The sequence below is a fragment of the Chiloscyllium plagiosum genome, unplaced genomic scaffold (assembly GCF_037043375.1).
Source record: "Chiloscyllium plagiosum isolate Xiang-an unplaced genomic scaffold, Cpla_swu_hap1 HiC_scaffold_12, whole genome shotgun sequence".
Classification (NCBI taxonomy): Eukaryota; Metazoa; Chordata; class Chondrichthyes; order Orectolobiformes; family Hemiscylliidae; genus Chiloscyllium; species Chiloscyllium plagiosum.
Window position 1 is genome coordinate 60,388,931 of NW_028270150.1, and position 12,509 is coordinate 60,401,439.

Consider the following 12,509-nt stretch of genomic DNA (forward strand, 5'->3'; position numbering starts at 1 on the left):
AATAGTTTCTGGTGTCGGTCAGTGGAGAAGATGATTTGGTGGGTGAACCAACTGAATCATTCAGTATGAACAAGGACATTAAATGAGAATTGTTTCAGGAAATAGATGATAAACAGAATACATACTAAATGCAAATACGCATTTATTAAAATCAATTTTGTTCAGGATGTTTGCAAAATCAATGTCTGCAGAGCCAGAGACCACCTTATTGGGTCCTAAGCTAAATGGTTTTGGCTTTGAAGGTTCAACTCATTGCTTAATCTTTGCTCTCAGCCCTAGCAATGATTTTCTTGCTTTATTAAACACTCACTTATATGTTTCTTTGGGGTAACTGAAAAATGCATTATGGTAAAACAAGTAGGTATCTGACAGATTTAAGAGCTAACAAAAATGTTTCCTTGTCAAATGAAATGCAGTGCTGAAAAATGTGTTGCTGGAAAAGCGCAGCAGGTCAGGCAGCATCCAAGCAGGAGAATCGATGTTTCGGGCATAAACCCTTCGTCGATTCTCCTGCTCCTTGGATGCTGCCTGACCTGCTGCGCTTTTCCAGCAACACATTTTTCAACTCTGATCTCCAGCATCTGCAGTCCTCACTTTCTCCTAAATGAAAAGCAGTGCAATACAACCTGATTATTTGAATCTAACCAATTTGCTTTAATTTTAAGAAAATACTCACTGTATGTAAAGTTTCTTCCAGCAATGCTATATTCACTTTAACACTATTCCACCTTAAATTCAACTTGGATTTCACATAATCTGCAAAAGAATTGGGAACCATTTTAAAATATATTTAACTGTTCCCATTTTAACTTACATGATATACATAATATACATAGCTTATTCCATTTACCTGCATTTAATGTTCAGCTGCAAAGATCGAAGAAATGCATTTTAATTATCAGTAGGTCAAACTACTGGATAAATGTGAGAGCATCGTTATCATACCAATTGCAGAGACTCAAGGAACCCACCACAACCTTCATGGATAACTAATGATAAGCAATAAACATCAGCTTTTCAAATAATGTGCACATCCTGTAAATTAACAGAGCAAGTTGATAATTTTATTGATGTTACCTAGATAACTTTGCAATTGAATTGATCAGTGTTGACATTTGTTACAATGTCAGTTCTATTTTAATTCATGTAATCTATATGGCCAAGATGCATACAGTTACAATTGTCATGCATGAAAACCAGCTGAAACTTTATTGCTGGAACAGCACAGCAGGTCAGGCAGCATCTAGGGAACAGAAGATTCGACGTTTCGGGCACATGCCCTTCTTCAGGAAAGGCATGTGCCCGAAACGTCGAATCTTCTGTTCCCTAGATGCTGCCTGACCTGCTGTGCTGTTCCAGCAATAAAGTTTCAGCTTTGATCTCCAGCGTCTGCAGACCTCACTTTCTCCATGCATGAAAACCAACACACTTGCAATCTGTGAGTTGACCTCAACCTAATTAATCAGTTTGAACGCAGCCTTTGTGATGCTTTGGAAAATGGTGTTTTGACAACACCATAATTGCGAACATTGAACGAAGAGAAGTAAATCTGTACCCTTAAAGAAGAAAGGATACAAAACTTAGTATCATAACAAATTAATAAAACAAGTTAGAAGAACTTATCATAATTATAAGTGTATACGGTAATGCTGAGGAGGTGCCGGTGTTGGACTGGTGGACAAAGTTAAAAATCACATAAGACCAGGTTATAGTCCAACAGTCCTGACATCAGGTGTCTAGCTACCTGACGAAGGAGCAGCACTCCGAAAGCTAGTACTTCCAAATAAACCTGTTGGACTATAAGCTTGTGTTGTGTGATTTTTAATGTATAATTACATCAGGCCATCCTAAAACTCTTCTGAAATCACTGAAGTACTTAATTCGCTGCAAGTATTTTAAGTGCAGCAGTCAGAAATAAATGTTCAACTTCAGATCATAAACATCAGTTTATATGCACACACGTAAAAATATTAGGGTCTATTATAAAGAATATAAAGCAAAACATTTAGAAGTACATAAAATAATCATAAGACTCAGCATGACTTCACAGAGAGGAAACAATACCTGATAAATTTATTAACATTCTTTTAGGAGGTAACAAGCAAAATAAATAGAGGGCAGCAGCAGACATAATATATTTAGAATTTCAGAAGGAGACTGAGAAGGTACTTAATAAGATAGGTGCCCATGGTGTAGTATATTAGTATGAACAGTGCATTTGCTAACTATTAGAAAACAGACAGTTGGGAAAGCAAGGCATTTTCAGATGGCAATCTGCAACTACAGGGATCAGAATTATTTACTGTATATATAAATTATTTAGCTGAAGAAAGTGAATGTACTATAGTCAAGCTTGCAAATGACACAAAAGTAGATGGGAGGGTGGGTTGTCAGGATGACAGACTCTGCAGAGGAATATGGACAAGTTAAGTGATTGGGGATAATCTTGGCAGATGTAATGTAACGTGAGGAAACGTGATGTTATGCAATTTGACAGGAAGAGGAGAGGCAGTGTATTTTTTAAATGGAAGACGACTGCAGAATGCTAAAGCACAGAGGGGTTTGGGTGTGCTCATACATAAATCCCAAAAGGCTAATGTCCAAGTTCAGCAGGTAATAAGAGAAGCAAATGGAATGTTGGCCTTTATTTCAAAAGGAAATAGAATAGAAGTAGGGAAATGTTAGCAAACATATACAAGGGCTCCATCTTCTACACTCCCAATAACTTAAGAAATAGGAGTAGAACATTCATACCCTCAAAGTTTCCCTGCTATTTTATAAGACCAAAGCTGATTTGTCCCATGTCTCAACTGCTCTTTTGTGCCAGTTCCTCACAGCCCTCAACACTTCAATATTTCAGAAACCTAACCACATCTTCTTAGTACTTCCAATGGTCTACTCATCACAACTAAACTAGGTAATTCTAGACACTCACTATCTTCTGGGAAAATAAATTCCTTCATATCTCAGTTTTAAATGATTGTCCCCTTGATCTGTAACCATGTTTCCTAGAGTCAGAGGAGTGTCATCTGGCATAGAAACAGGCCGTTCAGTCCATCAAGTCCATGCTGACCAACTAACACCAAACTACACTAATCCCATTTATCTGTACAGAGTCAATAGCCTGGCATTTTAAGTACTCATTCAGATGCTTCTTAAATGTTGCGAGAGTATCTGCCGCTACCATTTCCTCATTTGAGATTCCTACACTCATGGAAACATCTTCCCAACACACACCCTATCAAGCCCCCACCAGAACCTTAAATATTTCAATAAGATCACCCTTCATTCTTCTAAAATCTGTTAAAAAGTTTTACCCGGTTAGCTATTCTTGATAAGCCAACCTTTTCATTCCAAGTATCAGCTTAGTGAATCTCTTCTGAACTGCCCCTAGTACCAATACATCCTTTCATAACTTCAAAGATCGTCAGACAGCATGTGCCAAACCCACAACCCACTTCCATTAGTTGGACCAGGGCAGCAGATTTGTGGGAACACCACCACCTTCAAGTTTCCCTCCTAGTCACTCACCATCCTGACTTGGAAATATATTGCCATTCCTTCACTGTCACTGGATCAAATTCCTGGAATTCCCTCCCTAATTTAATTCTGTGTCAACCTTCGGCAGGTGGACTGCAGCGGTTCAAGGTGGCAATTCACCACCACCTTCTCAAAAGGAAACTAAGGACAGGCAATAAATGCTGGCCAGGCAGCAATGCCCATGTCCAACAAGATGAATAAATAAACACAGGGACTTTGTTTATGAATCCACCCTCTAAGATTCTGAAGTAGGGAATGCCACCTCACCAATACCCTATACAGTTGTAATGAGACTTTCCCATTTTTAAACTCCAACTCCCAAGTAACAGGCCAAAATTCCATTTGTGCTTTTTATTTATTTGCTGCACCTGCATGCTACTATTTGCACTTGATGCACAAGAACACCAAGGTCCTTCTGCACTATACGTTTTTTTGTTTTTCCTCCCTTATACTTGATTACATTACAATTTAAAATAAAGAACTCTGGATGGAGATCTGAAACAAAAACAGAAATTGCTGGCAAAATTCAAAAGGTCTGGCAGCATGTGTGTGTGGAGAAAACAGAGCTAATGTTTTGAATTTGTTGACTCTTCATCAGAACTCAGATAATAGGCAGGCAGAGTTTCTGAAGATGATTCACTAGACTTGAAACATTAACTCTGCTTTCTCCTGTTATGGATTAGGCCAGACCACTCTAAACATCCTTAAGCAGGCAGCCAGACCATTACTTCGCAATTTGTTTCGCTAAATGTATAGTGAAAATTACCCCGGATTAAGTTAGCGAGGTTGACTATTAGGTTTAAAACAAACAAAAAAATGTATTCACAAAATTACACAATGAAACACGAAGAACAGAATAAAGAACCCATACAAGACTCAGTCTATCCAAACTAGACTTAAGTATGCTGTTCCAAATATATACAACAGTCCCAATAAGCAAATCCCCTTTAAAACACAGTACAAAAAAGGGTCTGATGCTTACAGGTTGAAGTTAGAAGGGCAGAAGAGAGAGTTTCCACACAGTGCACTGTTGAACTCCCAACCAGTTCTGGACAGAACTAAACTGCTCAGCTTCCGAGCTGACCACTCCCCTTTCACTTCAAAAACATGACCACTTTGACCTGAAGTCTCCTTTATTTACATGTAAACAAAAAGTCTCTCAAAATCCTCTTCATCTCTGTACCAAACCAGTTTGATCAGAACCCATCCTGGTTTATTACCCCTCCAAAAAAAAAATCAAGGACAGAGTATCCTCAAGGAACAGCTTTTGGAAGAAAAAGGACTAGCTTTGTGACACTTCCCACAGATGTTGCTAACCTGCTGAGTTTTGTCAGCAATTTCTATTGCTGTTTTATTACATTTAACTCCATCTGCAAAAGTATTTGTCCACTTAAACAACCTATAACCCCTTACAGATCCTTTGTGCCCCCAGCACAATATGCCCTCTCACCTAATTCACATCATCAGTTTATTTAGATAAATTATACTCTGCTCCCTCCTCCAAGGTCATTAATATTGATGATAAATAGTTGTGGCCCGAGCTTTGATCTAATACAGCACGGAAATAGATCCCTCGGTACTACTTGTCCATGCAGACCAAGTTTCTCTGACTAAATTTGTTCTGTTTGTCTATATTGGGCCCAAAGCTTTCTAAACTTTTCCTGTTCATGTACCTGTCCAAATGTCTTTTTAATGTTGTAACAATACCTGCATCTACCACTTCCTTTGGCAGTTCTAACCATGTACGAACTTAATGCTCTACTAGTTAAACATTTGCAACCTGAAAAATATCTGGTAATCCTGATTCTGTTTTGTGTGTTAACTAATCCCCAATCTATGCTAACACATTACCCACAATGCCACAAACTTGCACCTTGTGCAATAACTTAATGTGGCACCTGATCAAATAACTTCTGAAAAGTCAAATACACTGCACCTACCAGTTTCCCTTTACCAACCGTTATATCCTAACCAATTTATCAAACAATGATTTCCCTTTTGCAAAACCATGCTGACTCTGCTTGATTGTGCAAAGGTTCTCTATACGTTCTGCTATTTCTTCCTTAATAATAGATTAGCATTTTCTAACATGTAGAAATCTATTGAACTCAGACCTGAACACTGTCAATGGCTGAGCCTCCACAGACTTCTAAGGCAGAGATTCTATAGGATTCGCCACATGCTGAGTGAAGAACAATGCAGAATGTATAGTAAATTAAAATAATCCCCAAAAGGTTGACTGCTATCGAGTCTAAGATGCAAGGCACAATACAAGCAATGAATAATGACAGCCAAAAAAAAGTCATAACTCATGCAACTGCAGACTACATCATCTTTTAAAGGTTTTCACATTTTATTTGGTTTTCACATTTTGAATTTTTAACATCTTATGACTCAGTTTAAAATCCAAAAACACACTGGTTACAGTATTGACCTGGTAGTTTGGGATGCATGCTCAAATCCCACCATGTCAGCTGTGAAACCAAATTCAATAATCTTACTGGATTGTTATAAAAACCAGTCTGGTTTACCAGCATCATTCAAGAGAGCATGCTGTAACCAAGACCAGCTGAACACACATAGGACATATTCCATTGATAGGCAATGCTGACAGATAGCTGGTGGCATACAGATCCCAGCTGCAAGGCAGTGCTGTAGTGATGTTGTTGTTGGACTAGCAATCTAGAACCCAAGCTAACGTTCTGGGAACGTGTTCAAATCCCACCATGGCAGATATTTATATTTTACCTCAATCCCACGATGACCTATATTATTTTTCTACTCTGTAACAACAACACTTAAAATATCTATCCTCAGTAAACTGTACCTAAGATGGCGCCGAAATGCAACATTACACACTTTTCACTGTACTCATTGAGTGCATGTGACAATAAAGGTTATTCTATTCCAATGGATAGAAATGCAAATATGCGAATGATGCAAAAATGTAAACATCTGATTGTTGGGAATAGTTAAGTATTTAGGGACAGTGTAAATACTTGGTGATAGGGGTGTGGGAGTAGTGTAGTAAAAAACAACTCAGCAGAAAATTCTGTGAAGTTATCAGAAACAATGTAGAACAATTTACTCCATGAAATCATTCAAGGACCTCTTCCTTCCTTGGATATAACGTATACAGTGCAATAAACATTATCCACAACAATCTCGGTAAAAGCAATCGCCACGTAATTCTAGATAAAATACAGACGTGTATCCACGATAGATCATACTAACTGTGTCATATGACACCACTGCACTAACTAGACCAACCATGGGACAAATCTACCAGGTGAAAACCAAACATCCATGGGTCACAAATAATATACAGGGCAAAACCGGTCACATCAGGAAATGTAACAATCCTCACTTCATTCTCAGTTATTAATCTGAGAATAATCCTTCTTCAATGGGGATGTAGGAGCACATACCAGATCAGGAATAAGCATATCTAAATGAAGCACCCACAGTATTGCAGGTTACTGATTGGGTAGGAATCAGCAGCAGCTGTCGTAAAATAAAAGCAAATAAGCCAATAGTTACAGTTGTCAAGAACATTGCACGGATCTAAAGCAAGTTACTTTTCTTATACGTAAGACATTGGTAAAATCCATCTTCAGGTTATTCAATCCCAAGGTGGCTATTGCCACTGACATGAGAGACCACAGGAAAGATAATTCAGGGCACCACGAAATTAAAAGATGAGTATTGAAAATACAAATAGTTGAGGTAAGCCAGAATTGAGGAATCATTTTAGTATTTTTGTTTCATTCATTGAATGTGTGTTGGTGGTAAGGTCAACATTGATTACCCATCTGCAATTATCCTGAAGGTGTTGTTGATGAGACAGCTTTTTGAACTGGTGCTGTCCATATGGTATAGAATCCCCACAGTGTGGAAACAGGCCATCAGGCCCAACAGGTCACTGACCCTTCGAAGAGTATCCCACCCAGACACATTCCCCTACCCTATCAGTCGATATTTCCCCTGACTAATGCACCTAACCTACACAACCCTGAACACCATGGGCAATTTCTCATGGTCAATTCACCTAACCAGCACATCTTTGGACTGTGGGAGGAAACCGGAGCACCCAGAGGAAACCCACGCAAACATGGGGAGAATGTGCAAACTCCACACAGTCACCTGAGGCTGGAATCGAACCCGGGTCTCTGGCGCAGTGAGGCAGCACTGTGCCACCTCTATAGGTGCAGCCTCAGTACTGGCAGTGGGAGTTGCAGATTTTTACTCAGTGACAATGAATGGTGGGTTAAGGACATGGGAGGTGATCAGACCTTAAAACTATTTAACTTGAAGGCTGCAAGGTCCCAAGCAGATCTGTCCACAAAAATGACTGAGCATCCTGGTGATGTGGGTGGACCATTTAAGAGGGAAATGAAGAAATATTTCTTCACCCAAACAGTGGTGGGCTTGTGGAATTTATTGCCAAAACATTGCATGTAATCAAGGGGCAGCTAGATATTGGACTTGGGGCGAAAGAGACCAAAGATTATGGGGAGAAAATACGATTAGGCTACTGAGTTGAACTATCAGCCATAATTATGATGAATGGCAGAGCAGACTCATAGGAATAAGTAGCCTCTTGCTGCTCCTCTCTTCTATGTAATACTTGGGCCAAGCAACATCCTTATAAATGTGTGCTTCCTCTCCATTGAAATCACATCCTTCCTATAATGTGGTATCAGAACTGAACACTACACTCGAGCTGTGGTCTGACAAACATTTTATACAGTTCCAGCATAACCTTCCTGCTCTTAAGTTCTATGCCTTGGCTAATAAAGGTAAGTATCCCATAAGCCTCCTTAATCATTTTATCTATCTATTCTGACTTAAATTTTGTTCAACTCTCCTGGTTAGTTGTTAAATTGCCATGAATGAAGTTGGCAGGATTTCAGAGGTTTAATCTGATCCATTAGTTATGATATTGTTGTGTTCTTCTGTTGTTCAGTATTTAGATAATCCTGTATTGTCACTTCACCAGATTGACTTCTCAATTTCCTCTACACCTGGTACTACATGGGCAAGCTAATCTACACTCTTCATGGAATTGGTGTTGACCTCTTGACTTATTGATCATTGTGGAATGAGTGATATTCTGCTTCATGATGTTGTATATTGTGGTTGAATATATGGGTGCTCCTGGTAGTCCACAGCATCTTGTGGATGTCAAGTTTTGAGCTGCTGAATTGTTTATATATCTTTTCCAATTGTGACGACATTAAGAAGGATTTGTTCTGTCCTGTTTCTTTTGGAGAGGTGTTGACAACCTGCTACATGGAAAGCAGGGTAAATAGCTTTGACCTTTTTTTTTAAAAATAGACAAATGAAGCATGAGTGGGTGGGGTTAGGCTCTCACAGACCTAGGCTTTTAGTTTTGCTTTCAGCTGTTTAAGTTGGGATATTTGGAGTTGAAGCTGCTATATATAGGCTGTTCCCTGTTGCTGCAAAAAGCTTGAGCTGTGTCTCTGCTGCTAGATTCATTCTGCCAGTGCTCCTGTTCTTGTACTGAAGGAGATAGCAAGTGAGGGAAATTGGTTTTGTTGAATGTGCCTTTGCCAAAGGGATGCTTATGGGATACTGCTACATTGGAATAGTTGATGAGTACTGGTTAAATAATATACTATTTTGTTAAGTATTTCAAGAGTTGAATTTGTGTCAACTTTGCTTTGTTTATGTTTTAACCGTGGTGTGAGAATAAAGTGTGTTTTGCTTTAAAGCCTAGTGGCTAGACTAATTGAATCACATCTGGAACACCGCCTTATATTTCACATTAAATAAGTGAAAGCTAGGGTCTAGGCTATCTCCCTGATATATTTTAAAGGGGCTAGGGATTTAGTCTGGTCCATAACACAATCAACATAGCATCGGTATTGCATGACATGAAGGACTGTGTTCTCTGTGTGTAGATAGGATTTTGTCTGCACAAGGATTATGCAACAGCTCCAAATTGTTCATTACAGATTCACATGTGACATATAGAACTGATGTGGAGGTGCTGGTGTTGTACTGAAGTGGACAAGGTCAGAAGTCACACAGCATCAGGTTACAATCCAACAGGTTTATTTGAAATCACAAGTTATCAGAGTGCTGCTCCTTTGTCAGATGAAATGAAGAAAAGCATATAGGTTTGGAATTTATTGGCAGAGAGATGAAAAGATCATACAAATGGTGTGAGTGGAGTGTCAAACAATAAGTCTCTGCAGGTGATCCAAAGCATCTGACAGTGTGACTAAAATGTTAACAGCTAAATCGCCAATCAGAAACCGATAGCCAAGTTCCTTACCCATGAAGATGGCCTCAATTGTGGTCTTTGATTCATGTCGTGCTAAAGTAATCCCACCATACTGTTCTGCAAGATCTTCCTTACTGTCCTGTTTTAACAACATCACCTTGATAATTTGTTATGATCTCTCTACTTTAATTAATTTATACAGTTTTGGATTAATTGTTACTTTGGTTATACCCTCGGCATGTGACTCTTATACCTATCATGTTATTCCAGCCATTAGGTTTGTCTCCAGCATCACCTTATTGTTTTTCTGTAATTATCGCTCTGCCCCAACTAAATTGGATTATAGATCATCCCTTTCATTTACTATTCAGCTGTTGACATTCCACTCACACTATTTGCATAATCTTTTGATCTCTCTGTCTACAAATTCTGAGCCTACATACTTCACTTCACCTGATGAAGGAGCAGTGCTTGGATAGCTTGTGATTTCAAATAAACCTGCTGGACTATAACCTGGTGCTGTGTGACTTCTGAACATTTAATTGAGGATAGGATTAGCTAGGTTTATCCCTCTTGTGGAATGGATAACCAACACCCTTGAAGAAAACAGTATCAACGAGCTTAATCAACAACTTAAGAGATATTTCTGGAGAAAGAAAGAATTTGAGCAGAATACATGGCTTAGAAAGTAAACATTTTGGTTTATCTGCTTTATCTCTTGCATACCTAAAAGTTCTTACATTTAGATGATCCCTGTAATGTTACGATGAACGACTGAGGATCATGGATTTTCATTAGAGTTCATTTAGAGTTTATAAGACTGAGGGGAGATCTAATAGAAACTTACAACATAATGCACAGCCTAGAAAGGCTGGACGCTGGGAAGTTGTTTCCGTTAGGCGGGGAGACGAGGACCCATGGACACACTCTTAGAGTTAGAGGGGGTCAATTTAGAACAGCCCGTGGAATTCATTGCCATGGAGCGCAGTGAAGGCCAGGGTGTTAAATGTCTTCAAGGCAGAGATTGATAAATTCTTGATCTCACAAGGAATTAAGGGCTATGGGTTGAAATGCCCATCAGCCATGATTAAATGGTGGAGTGGACTCGAGCCAAATGGCTTTACTTCCATTCCTATGTCTTATGGATCTATGAACCATCAAGGCAGCAGCCTGCATTCAGAAGCACTCAGATCTGACATAGGTTAAGGTTTTAAATTCTGCCCTAAGATGTAGGCACACATAATTTTACCTATTTTCTGATGTAGCATGGAGGGATTGGTGAATTGATGGAAGTGATCTGTGCCAGTGATGATGTTAGCTCAGGGTTTTGATTGCTATCTTAAGTGGTTATGAAAAGGTGCTATGCCTGTACCCAAAGAAGAACAATGTATTGGTCAGCATTTATTGCTCAATTTAGATCACTAAAAAGCTTAATTGGTTGTTGATTTTATTGCTTTGTGGGACCATAACATGTGAAAATTGTCATTTTGTACTACAGTGCAACAGTGAGAGCTTCAAAAAGTAACTCAATCACTATAAAGCAATTTAGCACATCTTGAGGTCACAAAAAAATCCCTATATAAATGTAAATTTTTGTTGCTTTGATTCCTCTGCCCTATTATTTTGCTTTGTATTTGGCTTGCTGCCTTGCAGTCTTCAGTAATTACAGGTTTCTGATGAGTTGTTCTTCACTATTCTATGCTCATCTTTCAAGCCCCATTAAATCTGCCAATTTGAAAGAAGACCTGCATGCAGGTGAAGTCTGGATTTCTTGGCTTCCCTACTTGTGATTTGAGCTTTTAACCCATTCAAATAGACATAGTTCTGGAATGGGGCTTGAAGCTAAGGTAACAATTTCTTCACCAATATTCTCTGTCAATGAATATCACAAGAAAAACACATCAACTAACCTTAGGTTAATTAACCTATCTCAGTGCCAAGTTTGCCACTACAAGTCAAAGTGATTCATTGCACACAAAACATTGAGACCACGCTTAATGATATCAAGGACAAAGTAAATGCAAATCATCATCACTTTCTAATATGAGGCATTTTTCTTCTTTGGCATGCCATCTCTCTTAAAGCTCAATAAATTAGATCACAGTCTTGAAATGAAAAGCTTTACCACAAAGACACTTGGTCTATTAGCTTCACAAAACTTAGATGCTGTGATAATACATATTTATATATGTATTTAGTAAATGCTTATCTAAGATATCTTGTTTTTCCACTGTTTCTCTGTTCGTCATACTTAAGGTCTTCCTCAGTACTTTCAAATTACATTTTTTTCCCACACTGCCTTTACAGCTCTTACTATATAGGTCTGTTTTGACGGCTGTACAGCTGACCCAGAAAGTCCAGTCTAGTCTCGCCTTCTAACATAGTTATCCAAAGCTACTACTCAAAAGCAATGGATCTAATAATCTCATCTTGTCTTTCATCCTTTCAGAGTCATTCCACTGGTAGGCAGCACTTCACAGCTTGGTGAGATCCAACTGCCCAACACCTGTCACCTCCCCAATTTGGGTAAACCGGGGGAACAGGGAGCACATCAGCAAGAACTTCCATTTTCCGTATTTTATATATTCTTTACTGAAGAATAGAGATTTAGGTACTCAGCCAACACCAGATTTCAAATCTCGATAAATCTTATTTTTCGCATTTTTAAAAAAATTCACTTGTTGGATGTGGCATCACTGATGGGCTGGGCCAATATTTA

At 38.8% G+C, this 12,509-nt stretch overlaps 1 protein-coding gene across 14 annotated transcripts in view; it reads right to left on the bottom strand.

Moving 5' to 3' along the window:
• The window catches only part of LOC122555094 (zinc finger and BTB domain-containing protein 20-like), a 339,090-nt gene that overhangs the window by 205,164 nt on the left and 121,417 nt on the right, over positions 1-12,509 (bottom strand). For 11 of the 14 annotated variants that reach the window (XR_006313160.2, XR_006313163.2, XR_006313162.2 and 8 more), the window contains exon 2: positions 677-756. The exons of the other annotated variants lie outside the window; for them this stretch is intronic. The gene's annotated coding sequence lies outside the window, so the exon portion shown is untranslated. The remainder of the gene's footprint in view (positions 1-676; positions 757-12,509) is intronic. 14 annotated transcript variants of the gene reach the window in all.